This window comes from Heteronotia binoei, chromosome 5, assembly GCF_032191835.1.
Source record: "Heteronotia binoei isolate CCM8104 ecotype False Entrance Well chromosome 5, APGP_CSIRO_Hbin_v1, whole genome shotgun sequence".
Lineage (NCBI taxonomy): Eukaryota > Metazoa > Chordata > Lepidosauria > Squamata > Gekkonidae > Heteronotia > Heteronotia binoei.
In genome coordinates, this window is record NC_083227.1 from 166,461,541 (window position 1) to 166,481,900 (window position 20,360).

Genomic DNA, 20,360 nt, shown 5'->3' on the forward strand with positions numbered 1-20,360 from the left:
TTCACACCTATTTGCCTGGACCCTTTTTTGGAGATGCCAGGGATTGAACCTGGGACCTTCTGCTTCCCAAGCAGATGCTCTACCACTGAGCCACCATCCCTCCCCTGCTCTCCAGGGTCTCAAGCTGAGGTTTTTCACACCTATTTGCCTGGACCCGTTTTTGGAGATGCCAGGGATTGAACCTGGGACCTTCTGCTTCCCAAGCAGATGCTCTACCACTGAGCCACCGTCCCTCCCCTGCTCTCCAGGGTCTCAAGCTGAGGTTTTTCACACCTATTTGCCTGGACCCTTTTTTGGAGATGCCAGGGATTGAACCTGGGACCTTCTGCTTCCAAAGCAGATGCACTACCACTGAGCCACTATACCTCCCCTAAAATAATATGGACATATGAGGCTGCCTTATACTGAATCAGACCCCTGGTCCATCAAAGTCAGTATTGTCTGCTCAGACTGGCAGCGGCTCTCCAGGGTCTCAAGCTGAGGTTTTTCACACCTATTTGCCTGGACCCTTTTTGGGAGATGCCAGGGATTGAACCTGGGACCTTCTGCTTCCCAACCAGATGCTCTACCACTGAGCCACAGTCCATCCCCAATTTTATGACTGCCACATCCATCATATGCCTATTGCACAATTTGGCCAAAACCCTGAACATCAGGAATGGATTTCAGATGCAAGTTTGGTAATGGAAGAGAGCCAGTATAGTGTAGTGGTTCAGTGCACAGACTCTTATATGGGAGAACCGGGTATGATTCCCCATTTGCAGATGCTGGGTGACCTTGGGTCAGTCACAACTCTCTCAGAGCTATTCTTTCAACTCTCTCAGAGCTGTTCTCTCAAGAGCAGTTCTCAAAAGAGCTCTCTCAACCCCACCTACCTCACAGGGTGTCTGTTGTTTGGACAGGAAAGGAAGGAGATTGTAAACTCCTCTGAGGTGCCAAGTAAAGGGCAGGGTATAAATCCCAGGGTATAAATCCAATCTTCTTCTTCTTCCACCCTGTCAAGAGCTACCATGAGTCCCAGACAAAAATTCCCTCTAGACCTCCCATCTTAAAAACACTTGTGGAGAAATGCCTTGCCTCAGTTGGCTTGTTAAAAGGTTCTGTCTCTGAGCTCAGAGACAAGTAGGAAGGGAGGGGGGAAAGGTAGCCCCTGGCATTACAACAGCATCTGGGCTACCTCTTAAGAGATGCTAATAACAGCTACTTGAAGAGACAATGGGCATTCTTTTCCTCTAGGCAGAAAACAGAGTGGAGAAGGTATTGGGCTAGACCAGCCCCAGAGGCTATCTCCAGGAATGAGCTGGAGATTTCCCAGAACGCATGGGGGGTTTCCCAGAATGCCTACCAGAAGAAGGTTTCCTGGGGGACAACATAAAAAGAAGCCTAAACCTGGGCGGACCAGGTAACAAGGAGTGGAGAGTGATGTAAAGTGGGTGGAGTCAGAGGATTAGTAGCAGTGCTTGCTCTGAAGAGCAGGGGCCTCTTCTCTCTGGGAGCTGGACTGGAAGGCAAGAGACTGCTACTCTCCAGCCAGTAGCCAGCAGCCATATTTGACCATGTGGCTGGGCCTGGATGGATGCAGGAAGCCTGAAGCATGAGGTATCCTTAGAACCCTTTTGTAACTTACTAAGCTTAGATGTGCCTGCTCTGCTTAAACATCTGGTAGGGCAAGTGTTTAAACCAGGGACAGAAGGATGTGTTTCAAACCAACTGTTATTTGATCTTCTGGCTGCTGATTGTGTCCTGTGCTAAAATTATAGGGTTGCCAAGTCCAATTCAAGAAATATCTGGGGACTTTGGGGGTGGAGCCAGGAGACATTGGGGCGGAGCCAGGAACAAGGGTGTGACAAGCATCATTGAACTCCAAGAGAGTTCTGGCCATCACATTTAAAGGGACAGCACACCTTTTTAAATGTCTTCCTTCCATAGGAAATAATGGATAGGGGCACCTTCTTTTGGGGCTCATAGAATTGGACCCCCTGGTCCAATTGTTTTGAAACTTGGAGAGTACTTTGGGGAGAGGCACTAGATACTACATTGAAAAATTGGTGCCTCTACCTCAAAAAAACCACTCCCCCAGAGCCCCCAAAACCTCCAGATCAATTCCCCATTATACCCTATGAGAATCGATCTCTACATAGGGAATAATGAAGACGTTTCCCTCTCCTCCCCCCTCCCCCCGTTTCTGGCAAATCTGAAGCAGGGGATTGGCCTCTCTACTCATGAGTTGCTGCCAGCTTCTTCACAGCAACACAGACACACCATCCCAAATTGAAGCCTTTCAATCAAGCCTCCGGAGGTGCAAAGGCACATGGTCCTTTGCGTGTGGGGCGGGGCTTCCCCCCCACACCAGCCAGCTGACTGGGGGCGGGAAGCAGCCTGGGAAAATGGAAGAACGGCTGCAGCGATCGGGGCTGGGTGGGAAGGGAAGGGCAAGGAGAAGCTGCTGCGATCCAGGAAGGGAAGGGAAGCGGCGAGGAGAAGCTGCTGGGATCGGGCCTGGGTTGGAAGGGCCGCCATTGCCCCTCCCCCCCCACTTTCCGGATTTTTGGCAAGCGGGGGGGAGGAGGCTCCAAATCGGGGGTCCCCCGCCAGGCGGGGGATTTGGGAAGCCTATAAAATTATGCTTGTGACTTTTCACTTTTTAAAAATACACCTTTTTCTATATTGAAGGCTGGCAGTAAAGCTCTGTACCACATAGTTCCCCAACCACCTTAGACCACGCTACTGTGAGAGGGGAGTCCTAGGAAGGGGGAAGGCATGCAGTTGGCAAGGGTGCCAATCCTCCAGGGGTCTCCCAAAGAAGGACATTGGTCTCTGTAATAACCAGGTGCTGAGAAGCATAGGACCTCGAGGCCAAGCCTCAACACTGGAAAGGGGGATTGGGAGTCCTGTTCCTCTCAGTCAGGAACCCCTAAATTGAGCAAGTGGTGGCAGCAAGCCCTAGAGGCAGGAGGAAGAATAGCTCCCTCCAGGAGATGGCAACTCAAGAGTGAGCTGACAGGACTGGGTCTGAAGGTCGAATTGGGCCGGTTCCGTCACAGCACTCATGAAATTGACCACTGGCAGGAGATTAACCTGCTGGGGTGGGGGGGACCTAATGATGTCGCCAGTGATGGTCTAGTTTTGGCTGGTAATGCCAGAACTGACATAATCACAGGATGCTGCCAATTGCACCCCATTCCTCCCCTAATTTTTTCCCTGCTTCCCAGATGAAGGACTGGCAGGGGGTGGGAGGTCTTCCACTGTAGCAGGAGTCCTGGTAATCCTACCCAGCCCCAACCCAGTACCAATTTAGGAAATGCCTGGAGATTTGGGGGCATTTGTGAAGAGTGGAGTTCAGAGAGGGAAAGGAGCTCCACAGGGATGCCAAAGTGTCTGCACTCTGAAGCTACCATTTCCTCCAATGGAACTGTTCTCTTTTTGTCTAGAGATCAGTTCTAAGTCCAGGAGAATTCCAGAGTCCACCATAAGTTAGGGTTGCCAAGTCCAATTCAAGAAATATCTGGGGACTTTGGGGGTGGAGCCAGGAGACTTTGGAGGTGGAGCCAGGAGACATTAGGGGTGGAGCCAGGAGCAAGGGTGTGACAAGCATAATTGAACTCCAAAGGGAGTTTTGGCCATCACATTTCAAGGGACTGCACATCTTTTAAATGCCTTCCTTCCATAGGAAATAATGAAGGATAGGAGCACCTTCTTTGGAGGCTCATAGAATTGGACCCCCTAGTCCAATCTTTTTGAAACTTAGGGAGTATTTTGGGGAGAGCCACTGGATACTATACTGACAATTTGGTGCCTCTACCTCAAAAAACAGGGGCCCCAGAGCCCAAGATATTTGTGGATCAATTCTCCATTATTTTCTAAGGGAATAAGTCTCCATAGGGAATCATGAGTACGCAGCAGACATTTCCCTCCCCTCCCCCCGCTTTCTGATGACCCTGAAGCGGGGGGAAGGTCTCCAAACCGGGGGATCCCCTGCCCCCACCTGGGGATTGGCAACCCTACCGTAAGTACTACCATCATATGGCAACAAATAACATTACTTTCCCAGGTCTGTGGGCCTTTTTTGTAGAAAAAGCCCAGCAGGAGCTCCTTTGCATATTAGGACACACACCCTGACATCACGGATATCATTAAAGAGTATAGTTAGCTAGCTTTATTGCACTCTTTATTGGAAATTGGAAGCCCTTTCTGCAGGCAAATGAAAAAAAGTGAACTGATGATCTGTGGATTTGAGGAATAAGGAGAACTCTACATTTTAGAAAACTAGGATAATTGGTAGATTGGTTATGTTATGAGGAAGTGATTATGTACTTATTGTAGATGCAGCAACAAGTGATTTTGGATATCTTTCTCTCTTTCTGATTTTCTTCTTCCTATTGTTTTTCTGCTTTATTAGAATCAGAAGGGACCTCTAAGGTCATCTAGTCCAATCCCCTGTACAATGCAGGAAATTTATACATTTACAAGTACCCACACACACAATGACTCCTGTTTCATGCCCAGGAGATGGCAAGAACCTCCAGGATCCCTGGCCAAACTGGCCTGGAGAAAAACTGCTGCCTGATCCCAAAGTGGCAATCAGCATTTCCCTGGCTGTGTTAGAAAAGACTCCAGTCTTTTTATTGTCTTTGTAATTGCAAAAACCTCCAATAAAAAATTGAATGAAATTGGAAAGTAAAAAAGGGAACTCCAGGAGAGCTCCACCTGGAGGTTGGCAATCCTAACAGGCACATGACCTCTAACACATCCTGAGTTTGAATCCTGATTGCTTCCTCAGTGAGGGCTCTCCTCTCATCTTGGCATTGTTAGATGGGGAAGGAGAAGATGCAGACCGCCTAATTTGAGTCTAAACCAATTTGAATAACAAAGCCAGCTCTAATTCCAACACCCCTTCCTAAAATCTATGTATTTGTGTCCTTGGCAAAAGGGTAGGAGATGAGCAAAGGACCCAGGCGTCCAGCAACATCTCCTCCACCTATAATGCAGGGCCCCCCACACCCAAGAACGGTCCCTTTGAATAAACTGTCTTACCTCAAGCTTGATTTGGCTGAGTCAGTCTCAGGCCCCCGGAAAAATGACAAGCCAAACCACAAAGTGTCACTCCAATGCCATGCCAGTAGTCCCCTCAGACCAACCCTTGGCAGTCGATTGGCCAAAGCACCTGGCACCCTTTCCCTCTGATCCAACCACAGCTCAAGAGCCCCTCACCCTGCTCGGAAAAAGACCAAAAGGAGAGGCATGGCCCAAGCCCACATTTCTCTATATGACTTATTTGAAGGGTCTGTTGCCACTCAAAAGAAGGGCAGTGGTTACTGGAGACAAAGAAAGTGAGGGACAGGGAACATCAGCTGTAAGATTAGAGGAGACTCGCGAGGCAGTTTTTTATGTGGATCTATCTAACTAAATCTATAGACACACATACACATAGTTAAAGAGCCTGGTGTCATCTTTAAGACCAACAAAAGTTTAAGGTGTGAGCTTTTGAAGTTAACAATGTGTTTGTGTGCATGGCGGGTTGGGCCAGCTGGAGCCCTCGCCAGCCCAGGTGGAGCGGAGCTTCGGTGGGGCCCGGCAAAAAAAAAAGACCTGCTTCACAGTTATGAGGACCCCAGAAATTTTGTCCCCTTCTAGGGTTGCACCAGGTGCAGCCTAGCAACCAGTGGGAGAGCAGGAATATGAAGGGGAGCTGTAAGCAATGACTTTACATCACTTCTGGGGGAAACTGGGATTTGATGCCATGCCTTTCTAGGAATCACCAGAAACGGTATGGTAGAATAAGAAGTGACATTATGCTGTTGGCTCCATGGCAATTTTCTTGTTTATTTTTCTCCTGCCTCCACTCTGAGTGGTGCGAGAAAGAGGAGGGTGCCACCAGGAGGTAGAGTTGCCAAGTCCAATTCAAGAAATATCTGGGGACTTTGGAGGTGGAGCCAGGAGACATTGGGCAGAGCCAGGAGCAAGGATGTGACAAGCATAATTGAACTCCAAGGGAGTTCTGGCCAACACATTTAAAGGGACAGCACATCTTTTTAAATGCCTTCCTTCCATATGAAATAATGGATAGGGGCATCTTCTTTAGGGGCTCATAGAATTGGACCCCCTGGTCCAATCATTTTGAAACGTGGGGGGGTATTTTGGGGAGAGGCACTAGATGCTATATTGAAAATGTGGTGCCTCTAACTCAAAAAACAGCTCCCCCCAAGCCCCCGAAACCTCCAGATCAATTTCCTATTATATCCTATGAGAATCGATCTCCACAGAGGGAATGATGAAGTGCCCAGCAGACATTTCCCTCCCTCCCCACCCACCCCCCGTTTCTGGCGACTCTGAAGCGAGGGGTTGGCCTCTCTACTCACGAGTTGCTGCCAACGTCTTCAAAGTAACACGGACTCACCGTCTCAAGAGGAAGCCTTTCAATCGGAAGCCTCCGGAAGTGGAAAGTCACATGGTGGCTGTGGGGATGGGGCTTCCCCCTGCTGGCCAGCTGATTGGGGGCCGGAAGGAGCCTGGGAAAGCGGGAGAAACCCCACCCCCCGGGACCTGGGGTTTGGCAAGCCTACCAGGAGATCTCCCATCATTGCAGAAGGCCTACAACCCTATCTCTCCCTCAGTGCAGTTTGCACAGTTTTTTATGACAATCTTACCACACGCAGTCAGTTGGGATATTCAAAAGCAGATGATGGCCTCCTGCATCTTACTGGTAACCTCATGTTGCACAGCTGAGGTACAAATGTGAAATTAAACGCTGGCCTCATTGTATCCTGAAGAATTTTGCGCAAACTAGACTGATTCAGCATACAACGTACAGTGAAAATGGAAGAACCGTGGTTAGGGGCCATTTTAAAAAGTAAACATCTTGTAACTGGATTAATTGAGTCATGTATTTTGAAGCCAAAAGGGACACGTTTCATTATCTGACCTGCAAAATGCAGGCCAAAGAATTTAATCCTATACAAAGCAATATGTTCCTTTCCCTCCAGTGAATAATTTCCATTCCATCGCCAAATTATACAAGTGTGGCCTGTGTATTTCTACAACAGTTCTTCCCCCGCTATGCCGCTTGCTGGGGTGCTATAGAATGCAGATATTTGCAAAGGGAAGTTGAGGGGTCAAGGAAGGATGCACACCAGATTTCTCCCAGTTCTTAATTAAAATGGGGATATAGGAAACAGAGCAAGAAAATTGGGGTTAGAGAAGGAAGCAAGAATTAAAGGTGTGAGTGGAATGCAAAAGGGGACTTGGGAAAAGTCCTCTAAGAAAGAGGCTGAGTGTACAGAATTAGCGGCAAGCAATCTATTGGAAAATAAACACAGTCTAATGTTTAACTGCATGATGAAAAGCTCTGTAGTTTGTTATGCTGAGGGCACCAAGAACTGTAACACACTGAATCATTAAATTATATTATTTATTTAAGAAAGGGTGGCATGTTTCAAATGTCAATGATCTCATTAATTCTGCTTTATTTTTATTTATCGTTGAGCTGTATTTTTAATTGTTCTGTCTGTTAACTGCAACTTTCTCTTGCTGTTCCTTTCTCCTTCTAATAGAATTCATTAATTGCTCTTCATTTTTTTTTCTCTTTTTACAGTACTTATATGCCTCTTGGCATACTGGTGCTGCAGTCAATCCCCCTCAGGAAGGTGAGCAAATGCAACAGTAGTGACTAGCAACTAGCTTTTCAAAGATTTCAGGTTTTCACGGCTGGTAACATCATTAGGGTTTGTAGAATCTTTCGGGCTCAAGTGCCGTGTTCTACTGGAGAAAGTTTTCCTTCCAGACATTTTGTTCTCAGCTGCGGAGAACATCCTCAATGGCATTGCAGCCGGAGCAGGCGCTCAGACCTTCTTGGCTGCTGCGCATTACTGCATTAATGCGCAGCAGCCATTAATGGCGAGAGTGGAGCTTGTAGAGAAGGCATTAATGCGCAGCAGCCAAGAAGGTCAGAGCGCCTGCTCCGGCTGCAACGCCACTGAGGATGTTCTCTGCAGCTGAGAACGAAACGTCTAGAAGGAAAACTTTCTCCAGTAGAAGACGGCACTTGAGCCCGAAAGATTCTACAAACCCTAACTAGCTTTTCCCCATTTTTAAGTTGAATATTATTGCTGATTCTACTAGGCTCTTCTTTTTTTTTCTTTTTCTTTTTTTTTTGGGGGGGGGGGGAGACGTAGTTCCATGACATCAGATTTTAAGATTATGGTAAACTGTTTTATGGATGAAAGGCAGAGTACAAATGTTTAAAGTACAATTAATTAAATTAAAATACAAATGATGTGTCCATCCAGATAGTAGACATGAATGCACAGCACTCCCACCTCACCATTTGGAAAGGGAAAGCGCAGGCCTAGTACCTGGAAGCTAAGCGGGGTCAAGCCTGGTTAGTATTTAGAGGGTGACCACCAAGGAATACCAGGGTCAATACAGAGAGGCAGCAGAACATCTCTTGCCTTGAAAACCCTACAGAGTCACCATAAATTGACTGTGACTTGACAGCAAAAAAATTATTCCAGGATCAGCCCCCCATTTGATCTCAAAGTCCTGCAAGGAAACCAAAATGTCTCTGTCTACTCTGCAGGTGAAGAAACACTGCATTCTCGTTTCTAAGTCCTTCTCCAGTGTCACTAAGAGAAAGAAGATGGATATTTCTATTACACATATATCCTAGTTTGTGGGATGGTATATTCATAGTGCATATCTATAATAAGGGACTAGAACAATGTACTCTAGAAACAAGGCATAATTAACACAGAGGGTCAGTTTCCGAGTGAAACATCTTTCATTAGTGCTAGCAGAGCCGGGTCGTACACACATATACTAGGAATGAGTGCTAGCAGAGCAGGGTCATTGGATGTGGCATTGTCTGGAGGGGTACTGGTAATGGCGCGAGTGGAGCTTGTAGAGAAGGCTGAGGAGACTGAGGAGAGAGCCCCAGAAAGCAACGGCAAGACCAGCAGAGCGGAGTGTTCGGCGGGGAATACCGGCCTACACTTGGCCGCCGCCGCAGCCCACAGTGAGGAACTGATCGGACAGTGGGGACAGAGAGTCGGCGGGGCCAGTGGAGAGCTGGTGGTATGTGGTGACCAAGTGGCTGTTGGGGCGGCACTGCTGTGGCACTGGCCTGGACCATCGACAGGGAGTTGCGGACACGATCGGAACTTGGAGCTGTGGGGGCAGTAGGAGTGGTGAATCGGCGGAGTGTAAAGACAGGAGTGGCGGTGCAAGGAGGTGAGGACTCTGGGCCATCAACCGGGAGGAGCAAGGAGCTGGCGGAAGATCAGTGAGGAGTGTGAAGTGGTGTGGGTTGAGAGCCAGGGGGGTAGGGCGCCCCGGCCTCCGGTGAGGGAGATGGGGGCTGGCCCGACCCGGTGGCTGGTGCTATAAGGAAGGAGTGGCCAGGAGCTTAAGGGGGAGTCTCAGTACCCCGGTCATTGTGACGTCCGATGAGGGCATTGCTGGCCAGGGGAGAGAGAGAGGAAACCCGTTGGCTCGTGAGAGAGCTACTAGCCTTTGAGAACTACTACTCTGGTATTAGCACTTTACTAAATGGCCTACCATCGCTATACTGTAAATCTGCATTTTAAGAGAACTGCTACTTCGCACTGCGCACCAGCACTTTGAAAGGACTGCTACCTTTGCACTCTGCCACTTTTTGCTCCCCTGCCACTTTTTTTGCACCTTGCACCAGCACTTTAAAGATCTTAAAGACGCTCCAAGACCTACCAGCATTTTTAAGAACATTAGCACTTTAAAATCTGTCCTCCGGTTAATGAATCATCGGCTGTGATACATCGCAGTGGTTTTAGACTGTCTTCAAACTGGTGAACCTACCCATATGTTATTGCTCATCCTGAGGTTTTTAAAATTGAGTGTATTTGGACCTAAATTGATTTTTAGCCGCTAAATTGAATTAAGTTATAAATTTTGCCAATTGGTTGGATAGAAAGATAGTGTGGGGGGGGGGGGTCTTTTTGAATAAATTGGCTAGGACGGGAAAAAGAATTTTTAAAAAATTATAATTACTAGCAGTAGGAACATGTTTTTCGATCAGGTCATAGGAATTATTAGTGGATAGAGCACTAGGTGGTGGGTGGGAAAAGCAGGATACCAACTGTGTGCGCTGCTGGTGATCTGAGACTCTGTGAAGACCATCAGTAAGAGATGACTGGCCAGGGGATTCCACTGCTCCTGGGGAGGGGAAAGCATAGCGGTGGGAGCAGGCAAAATTGGAACGGAAGGAGAATGAGACACAAGAGGGCTCGCTCCCCTTCCAGCCTGTGTTCCATCCCAACGATAGTGGGTATGGGGGCCAAGTGGAAGTACTCGCCTCCGTCCCTGGTATTGTGTAATGCCAGGTCCATAAATAATAAGACCTCAGTCCTTCAGGATTTTTTAATCGGACAGGACATGGACCTGGCTTACGTGATGGAAACCTGGGTACGGGATGGGGAGACGGTTGCTCTCTCCCAAGTAGCCCCACCTGGGTTCTCCGTCCTTCACTAGGCTTGGACTAGCGGGCGGGGGGGGAGGGGTGGCGTTTTTCATACGGGAGGATTGATCCTTCAGGGCACTCCCGCTGCCAAAGATCATGGGTATGGAGTGTGCTGGCTTGATGTGGGATGTTGGGGAAAGGTTAGTAATCTGGCTGGTGTACCATCCGCCTAATGCACCGGCCAGTGCCTTACCATCCCTGATGGAGGCTGTAGCAGGCTGGGCATTGAAGTACCCTTGGCTTATAGTCCTGGGTGACTTCAATGTCCATGCCAAGGACGTGGCTTCCACTCGGGTGATGGACCTAGTGTCTTCCATGGCAGCACTGGGACTCCCTCAATATATAACAGCGCCCATGCATCGGGCTGGACACACATTAGACCTGATCTTTGAGGCGGGAGTTGTATTGGATCAGATTTCTGCCAAGGCAGTGCCATGGTCTGACCATTATGTCCTGAGGGCCCGTGTGGATACACCACCCTTACCCCGTTTAGGCAGCGAGCAAGTTTTAGCTCGCCCACAAAGGCAGATGGACCCCTTGCGGCTTCAAATGGCTTTGCGGGATCCCTGGCCCTCTAGTAACTCATTAGATGAGCTAGTGGAGATCTGGAACAGCCAGCTTTCCACAGCCATTGACGAGATCGCTCCCTGACGTCCTCTCCATCCCCATTCATGATCCGCTCCGTGGTATACCCCGGAGCTGCGATCAATGAAACGGCGATTGAGACAACTAGAGAGACAATGGCGATGTACTCGCGATGAAGGTTCGAAACATCTTATAGGTCATTTATGCAGACCTATGAGATGGCAGTCCGGGCCACAAAGAAGGTTTACTTTGCGTCCTGGATTGCATCTGCGACCTCACGCCCAGCACAATTGTTTAGTATAATTCGATCATTAACAGTTTTACCACAAGGTAAACCAAACAGAGAATTGGAAATTGGCTGCGAGGCATTTGCGAGTTTTTTCGCAGATAAGGTCTCGTCGCTCCGACGCGACCTCCCCGCCATAATTGAAACAGTGAAAGAACTTAGGGCACCAAGTGCGTCTTCTGGTCCAATTCTGGACTCCTTCAACTCACTCAGCCTGAAGGAAGTCGATAGGATCCTTTTCGCTGTGCGCCCTACGACCTGTAGGTTGGATCCGTGCCCGTCCTGGCTTATAAAAGCTAGCCAGGCGCTGTTACGCGAGCCACTACAGGGTATTGTCAACAGATCCCTGGTAGAAGGGATCTTTCCCACACCTCTTAAAGAGGCGGTGGTTTGTCCCTTCTTGAAAAAACCATCTGCAGATCCGGCTGTATTGGCGAACTATCGGCCGGTATCAAACCTTCCCTTTCTGGGTAAGGTCATAGAGCGGGCAGTGACAACTCAACTACAGGGATTCCTAGATGACACTTTCGCACTGGATCCATTCCAGTCTGGCTTTCGACCAGGTCACGGGACAGAGACTGTTTTGGTCGCCCTCATAGATGACTTCATGCGACATCTGGATCGGGGCGGCTCAGTGGTGCTGTTATTATTAGATCTGTCGGCCGCATTTGATACGGTTGACCATCAGCTACTGACTAGCCGCCTTGCCGACGTGGGGATTCAGGGGTCTGCCTTACCGTGGTTGGCCTCTTTCCTTCAGGATCGGGGACAAAGTGTGGTGATAGGGGAAGAATCATCCCGAAGGCACCAACTTATATGTGGTGTGCCACAGGGTGCGGTTCTGTCCCCGATGTTATTTAACATCTATATGCGCCCCCTTGCCCAGATTGTCAGGAGGTATGGGCTGCGATGTCACCAATATGCAGATGACACCCAGCTCTATCTATTGATGGATGGTCACTCTGACTGTACCCCAGAAAATCTAGACCTGGCTCTTCAAGCCGTAGCATCTTGGCTCAGGCTGAGTCGGTTGAAGTTGAATCCGACGAAGACGGAGGTTCTCTATCTGAGTCGGGGTGGTCCAGGGGGGAAGATCCCTCTGCCGGCTCTTGATGGGGTGTCACTAATCCCGGCCCCCAAGGTCAAGAGCTTGGGTGTGCTCCTGGAGTCCTCTCTTACAATGGAGGCCCAATAGCAGCCACTACTAGAGCCACCTTTTTTCGTCTTCGGCGGGTGCAGCAGTTGGTCCCCTTCCTGGAGCGCAACGACTTAGCACTGGTGATCCATGCTACGGTCACCTCAAGAATAGATCACTATAGCGCTCTCTACATGGGGCTACCCTTGGCGCTGACCCGGAAACTACAGCTAGTGCAGAACGCTGCAGCGCGGCTGCTAATGGGGCTCCCCTGGTGGGAGCACATTCGGCCAGTGCTGAGAGAGCTGCACTGGCTACCTATTGTGTTCCGAGTCCATTTCAAGGTGTTGGTATTGACCTTTAAAGCCCTCTATGGTCAGGGGCCTGTCTATCTGCGGGACCGCCTTTCCCCACACGTTCCCCGGAGAGCACTGCGTTCAGGGACAAAAAATCTGTTGTCCATCCCTGGACCAAGGGAGGCTAGGTTGCTGCAGACACGAACTAGGGCCTTCTCAGTGGCAGCGCCAGAATTGTGGAATACTCTCCCAGAGGCCATAAGGGCCCTGCGGGATCTTTCCACTTTCCGCAGGGCCTGTAAGACCGAACTGTTTCGACAGGCCTTTGAGATCTAACCTAATTTGGGAGAGAGCTGCCACTCTACACCATTAAAGAGTACCATGATCACCATTTACATTTATGTTTATGTTAAATTATATCATAGTGATACAGCACCAAAAATGCAATGGAATGTTTTAATGTTTAAGTGTTTTAAATAATTTTAAATTGTAGTTTTATTGGTTAAATTGTAAAAATGTATGTTGTTAGCCGCCCTGAGTCCGCTCACGGAGAGGGCGGGAATAGAAATTCAAAGTAATAAATAAATATTAAAAGTCAATGGTGAGCTCCAACCTTTCCTGCACCTGTTCTCCTTGCAAAGACGCACTGTGCCATGTAGATAATATCACAGTTCTGATGGCTGCTGTGGCTTGATGTAGGTGAAAGGGCACGCTCAATACCAGATAAAGGCATCCTTTGGCACAAACATTGGAAGTCCCGCTGCACGGCACCAACTAACTCACAATAGGGTCCTGCAGGACTGACATATTAAGTATTCCCATAATTCAGTTTCTTCAATGACTCATAACTGGATGACTTGCAGCTCACTATAGTTTTAACACTGTCATGATTTATTTTACTTATAATTGTTCATTACCCAGAACCCCATAAACTTGGGGATTGGGCAGGTCTCACCTCCCACTCTCTGATATCTCTTTCCTTATAAATTTTATCCATTCTCCCCCCCCCCCCCAATCTATTACTTTTCTTCCTTTCTTCCTTTCCCACCCATAAAGATAGCCAGGCAGGATCAGGCTCCAGAGTCCATCTACCCCACCATCCTGTTTCCAACAGCAGCCAGCCAGATCCCTCTAAGATGCTCCTAAATAACACTTCTCAATGGTTTGTTCCCCCAGTCACTGACATTCTGAGATAGACTGAGGGCAGGGCTGGTGCCAGGCTTCTTGGTGCCTCCCCCAACTAATTCTCAAAAATGAATTACTGAAGTACACATTATACGGTTTTTCCTTTCAAAGATATTTTACGGGTCTTTAACAACGTGACAGCTCCTGTGTGACAGCTATAGTGTTTCTGTGGGTTGCATGATCTTTGTGAATCCAATTTTTTTATGAACTGTTTTATGCAGCTGTTTAGACATTGATTTGGATTATCTGTAAGCCTCCAAATGCCAAAAGTGGGAAGTGACCAGTGATTTCATAAATGCCTACACTGGTCTAAGAGTTAATGTGCTTGCTGGTCTGAAGACACATGATTGAGGCAAAACTGCTAAATCTAAACAAGTTTGCATGTTGTCAGTATTAGGGAAGTCTATCCTTTGCAAGCTTCGTTGCATATATTTTCAAACGTTGCTTCCAACTTTTTAAGTCTGCAAACTTCAGTGCTAATAATAGAAGTTGGAAGCAACGTTTGAAAATATATGCAATGAAGCTTGCAAAGAATGGAGTGATTTTTTTTCAACAGGACCTACACCAGCACTTTAAGACAGCCCTCAGGAGATGGGTAATTTTTGATGAGTTGGAATTTCTGGAAGTCTTTTATGGAAACAAAGTCTTTTATGGAAACAAATGGCTGAAATTTTCTAGCTTGCACCTTTTTGAAAAGACTATATATGAATCTGCACTTTAACATTGTGACTGGTACCTCTAGATGTATTTTGATGTTTACCAATATAGCAATTTATTGTTAGCAATTTATTATATTATAAATAGATTTTGTTAATATTCCTTTTTTTAATTCAAAGTTTATTGTTATTTACAGAAGTTACATGTATAGGTAAGTTGCTTAACAAACAACCATAATAACTATAAAATGTACAACAATTCAAAAATAAATCACGCTCTGGTGTATACAAAAGTTACATGTATAGGTAAATTGCTTAACAGACAACCAAATAGACCACCATAATAACTATAGAATATACAACAATTTAAAAATAAATCAGGTTCTCGTACATAGCATTCCTAGGTAGAATATTATGTTCAATCAGATAAGTAACTGCTGGGCACCACTGCTGTATAATTTTCTTTTCATACAAAGCTGGAGACATGTCTTTATTAAAGTATGCAAATTTGCTAAGAATAAAATATTCCCAAATCTTATTTCTCCAAGTAGTTAAAGACAGTATGTGAGGAGTTTTCCAGTTATAAGGTAAGAGTGTTTTGGCAATTGCTAATGAAATTGATGCGGTTTCCAATTTTATTTTAGTTCCACCCGAATGGGTCCAATTTTCCAGCAACAGCACTTCAGGATTATAAAGTAAATGAATATTTAATATAGTGTTAATTTCTGTTACAATCATTTTCCAGTATTTCTGTATATTATGGATATGACCACCATGAGTGGAGATAAGTGAGTGAAGTGGAGATACAGGTACTGGAGGCACAATTGTCCACACTGCAGTGTATAAAGGAAAGTGAGGATTTTATTGACAGAACCCATGAGGCACTCTTGAAAGGACAAGAGGAAGAAGAGGAAGTGGTATCTCAGCAATTGGAAGAGAACCCAGCACAGGAGGAGGATTCATGGAAAAATGTAACCTGAAGGAGCAAGAAAATCAGGAGATGTTCTGAGCCTCTGCTGCTCAGCAATAGGTTCCAGGATCTCCCCACAGTAACTAATTCTGAACCATTGGAACAAGGGCTACTTCCCCAGCCTCCGCAAGGCTTGAAGAAATTTTCTCAGGATCCTGTGGATAAGAAGCCTGGAGCTTCTGCTCTCCAATATAAGAAGGTGGTGGTAATTGGAGACTCCTTGCTTAGAGGGGTGGAGCCCAAAGTGTGTGGACCAGACTTGCCATCCTGAGAGGTCTGCTGTCTGCCGGGTGCACATATCCGGGATGTGACAGAAAGGATTGGAAGACTTATCAAGCCCACAGATTATTATCCTTTCTTGCTGATCCACATGGGAACGAATGATACTGCCCGTCATAGCCCTGATCGTATTAGAAAAGACTATGTGGTTCTGGGTCAGAAGGTGAAGGAGCTGGACGCACAGGTTGTGTTCTCGTCAGTTCTTCCTGTTGAAGGCTGTGGCTTAGGACGAGAAAGAAGAATACTTCAAACAAATGACTGGCTACATCGATGGTGTCATCAGGAAAGATTCGGATTTCTGGACCATAGCTTATGCTTTCGAGAAGGTGGTCTTCTATCGGGAGATGGTTTGCACCTTACAGCAGTAGGAAAAAGGGTGTTTGGAAACAGCCTTGCTAACTTAATAAGGAGGGCTTTAAACTAAATTGTATAGGGGAGCAAGACAATAATTCAAAGCCTCATATGATGCCAGAAACTGGGAATAAGAACACTGAAGATTTGCAGGGAGTGGCACATACACTAGGTAATGTTAACTTGCAGGTATGTATGGAAACGAAACCCTCGGGATGCATAAAAAATGGATTCTGATGTCTCTACACTAATGCACTGAGTATGGGAAATAAACAGGAGGAACTGGAAGTCCAAATACAGGAAGGAGACTGACATAATAGGCCTTACTGAAACTTGGTGGGATGACACTCAGAACTGGAATATTAGAATTCAGGGGTACAACTTATTTAAAAGAGACAGACAAATGAGAAAGGACGGAGGCATAGCAGTATATGTGAAGGAGGTATTTACTTGTGAGGAAATATGTGAATCTGAGCATGGCAGCTCAGTTGAGAGTCTCTGGGTAAAAATAAAAGGAGTAAGAAATAACAGTGATATTATGGTGGGAGTCTGCTATAGACCACCAAGCCAGGCAAAGGACTTGGATAAGATACTCCTACAACAGATTGCAAAGTTCTCCAAGAGAAGGGATACGGTGATTATGGGAGATTTCAATTACCCAGACATCTGTTGGAAGTCCAGCTCTGCTAAAAAATGAAAGGTCAAATAGATTCCTGACTTGTCTTGCTGACAACTTCCTTTTGCAGAAAGTGAAGAAGAAAACAAGGGGATCTGCTATCTTGGATTTGGGTAATATGTAAGACCTTAAGATATTAATTCTTTCTGCCCAATTGCGTATTTTAGAGTTGTATTTGTTAGGAATGTTTTCTATTTCCTTTTGTAGTTGGCTATAAATAAATCGGAAGATTTGCTGGGGATATGAATCCCTAGATATCTCCAGGGTTTGTTAGGAATATGATGATCATATTTTCAGGTAAGTGTGTTTAATTCTGCCTGTGGGGTATTGCCTTGTCTGTGAGGAGCACTTGGCCGTCTGCACTATGCAAGGGACTCTGAGCCTGATATGATGGACCATATACTGCCTTCAGGGCTTCGTAGAACCCTCTTAAATCACCAGTGTCTGCACACAGCTGGGTTCTCTCTGCAAGCTTGGTCCACCACTCGTTCTGAATGTCTCGAAGCTTGCGCTGGAGGTTGCTACATGCAGCGCGAAAGGTTGCTTTTTTCCCAGGACAGGAGGGCTGAGCAAGATGTGCTTGGTAGGCAAATCTCTTTTTTGCCAGTAATTCTTGGATCTCTTGATTGTTCTCATCAAACCAGTCCTTGTTCTTCCTTGTGGAGAACCCGAGGACTTCTTCAGAGATCTGCAGGACGGTAGTTTTTAGGTGTTCCCAGAGTGCTTCTGGAGAAGGGTCTGTGGGGCAACTGGGGTCCTCAATTCTTGACTGGAGTTTTGCCTGGAAGGCAGCTTTAACTTTGGCTGACTGGAGGCTGCCAACCTGAAACTTCCTCCGAGGGATACCTCCTCTCCTGGGTGTGGGTTTAAAGTGAAGACGGAGATTGCAGCGTACAAGACGATGATCCGTATGACATTCTGCACTGGGCATTACTCGGGTGTGTAAGACATCTCGAAGGTCTCTCTGGCACACCAGAATGTAGTCGATAAGGTGCCAATGCTTGGACCGTGGATGCATCCAGGTTGTCTTCAGACTGTTCTTCTGCTGGAAGATAGTGTTGGTGATGGTGAGCTGGTGCTCCATGCAGAATTCTAGCAGGAGGCACCCGTTGTCATTGCAGTTGCCAATGCCGTGTTTGCCAAGTACTCCTTTCCAGGCTTCCGAGTCTTTACCTACTCTGGCATTGAAGTCGCCAAGGATGATCACCTTGTCCTCTGTAGGGGTCTTCCGTACGAGGTTGCGTAGATCAGCATAGAACTTGTTCTTTTCTGCAGGATCTGCTTGAAGGGTTGGGGCATACACACTGAAGAGTGTTGCATGTTGCTTGTTTTGAAGTGGGAGGCGCATGGACATGATGCGATCTGAGTGACCTGTTGGCAGGTTTTCGAGTTTGGAGGCAATGGAGTTCCTGACCATGAAGCCAACACCAGAAAGGCGGCTCTCAGCCTTTGACTTACCCGACCAGTAGAAGGTATAGCCAGCACCGTGTTCTTGATACTGAACCGGTGGTCGGAGTATTTTCAGGTTCTCTTCAGTGCCAACCGCGTAGTTCAAGATTCAGCAATCCACCTCACCCCACTTCAACCGGTGAAAACAGAGTTGGATGAGATCCCCACCCTAGAAGAGACTGTTAAAGCCATCAAGCAACTGAAAAGTGGCAAGGCAGCGGGAGTTGATGGAATTCCACCAGAGATCTGGAAGCATGGGGGCACAGTACTACATAGCTCACTTCACAAAGTACTTGTCACCTGCTGGGAACAAGGCAAATTACCACAGGACTTTTGCGATGCAATCATCATCACCCTATACAAGAACAAAGGGGAAAAGTCAGACTGCTCCAACTACCGGGGGATAACCCTGCTCTCCATCGCAGGCAAAATCCTTGCCAGAATACTCCTGAACAGACTGGTGCCCACCATTGCAGAAGAACTCCTCCCAGAGAGCCAGTGCGGCTTCAGAGCTAACAGGAGCACCACCGACATAGTATTTGTTCTCAGGCAGCTCCAAGAGAAATGCAGGGAACAGAACAAGGCTCTGTATGTGACTTTTGTCGACCTTACCAAAGCCTTCGATACCGTTAGCAGGAAAGGCCTGTGGCAAATCTTGGAACGTTTAGGATGTCCCCCAAGGTTCCTCTGCATGATCATCCAGCTACACGAAGACCAGCGAGGCCAAGTCAGACACTGCAACGACCTCTCGGAGCCCTTCCCAATAGGCACAGGTGTAAAGCAAGGCTGCGTTCTCGCACCAACTCTCTTTACGATCTTCTTTAGCATGATGCTTCAAAGAGCCGCAGTAGATCTAGATGATGACGATGGTGTCTACATCCGCTATCGCACTGATGGCAGCCTGTTCAACCTGAGGCGACTAAAGGCCCACTCCAAGACGATGGAAAAACTCATCCGAGAGCTACTGTTTGCTGATGATGCTGCACTTGTCTCCCACTCGGTATCAGCTCTGCAGCATATGACGTCCTGCTTTGCAGAGGCTGCCAAGCTATTCGGCCTAGAAGTTAGTCTGAAGAAGACAGAAGTTCTCCACCAGCCTGCACCCCAGGAAGATTATCACCCTCCCTGCATCACTGTGGGTGAATCAGTTCTGAAGACAGTCCAGCAGTTCAGCTACCTGGGGTGCATCATCTCCTCAGATGCCAAGATCGACAAGGAGATTGACAACAGGCTGGCAAAGGCAAACTGGGCATTTGGCCGACTGCACAAAAGAGTGTGGAGCAACAAGCATCTGAAAAAAGGCACAAAGATCAATGTTTACAAAGCGGTTGTGATGACAACCCTCATCTACGGCTCCGAATCGTGGGTTTTATACCGTCATCACCTGCGACTCCTCGAGCGCTTTCATCAGCGCTGCCTTCGCACCATCCTCAACATCCACTGGAGTGACTTTGTGACCAACACTGAAGTCCTCAAGCGGGCGGAGGTTACCAGTATCGAGGCACTGCTGCTGAAGACGCAGCTGCGCTGGGCAGGGCATATTTCTAGGATGGAAAACCACCGCCTTCCTGTTAGGGAAACTGCTCTCAAAATGAGATTGGGGAATTAGATTGAGAGACAGCTGGCCCTAAAAAGGAATCTTTTATTATCTGTGTATACGAGGCTCAACCGTTCAGATAGTCAATGCTCAATAAGAGACTCTAATTTAGTAAAAATCAATTGTAATTTATTTAGAATAATATTTCTTTCATACAAGGTAAAAATACAAAACACTCACACATTCACACAGGTCTAGGAAATATAGATAGATCAATAGGGGAACATATATGGATAAACAGACAGGGTAATATTTACCATCGTAGTCTTCCAGGAAGGTTTCCAATGGCGACATGAGAGGACAGGGGAAATGGACCCAAAACTGTGGCCAGAATTGGGGATGGATCTAGACAGCGGAAGGTGGGTTGCTGAATAGAAGCACACATGAGTGGAGTTGGGTCAGAGGT

General features: G+C 47.1%; 1 non-coding gene across 1 annotated transcript; it reads right to left on the reverse strand.

Annotated features, from left to right (window-relative positions):
* Nucleotides 1-294: 294 nt before the first annotated feature.
* On the reverse strand, nt 295-369 carry TRNAP-UGG (transfer RNA proline (anticodon UGG)). The gene has a single exon. It is a non-coding gene; the product is annotated as a tRNA-Pro (tRNA).
* Nucleotides 370-20,360: the final 19,991 nt, after the last annotated feature.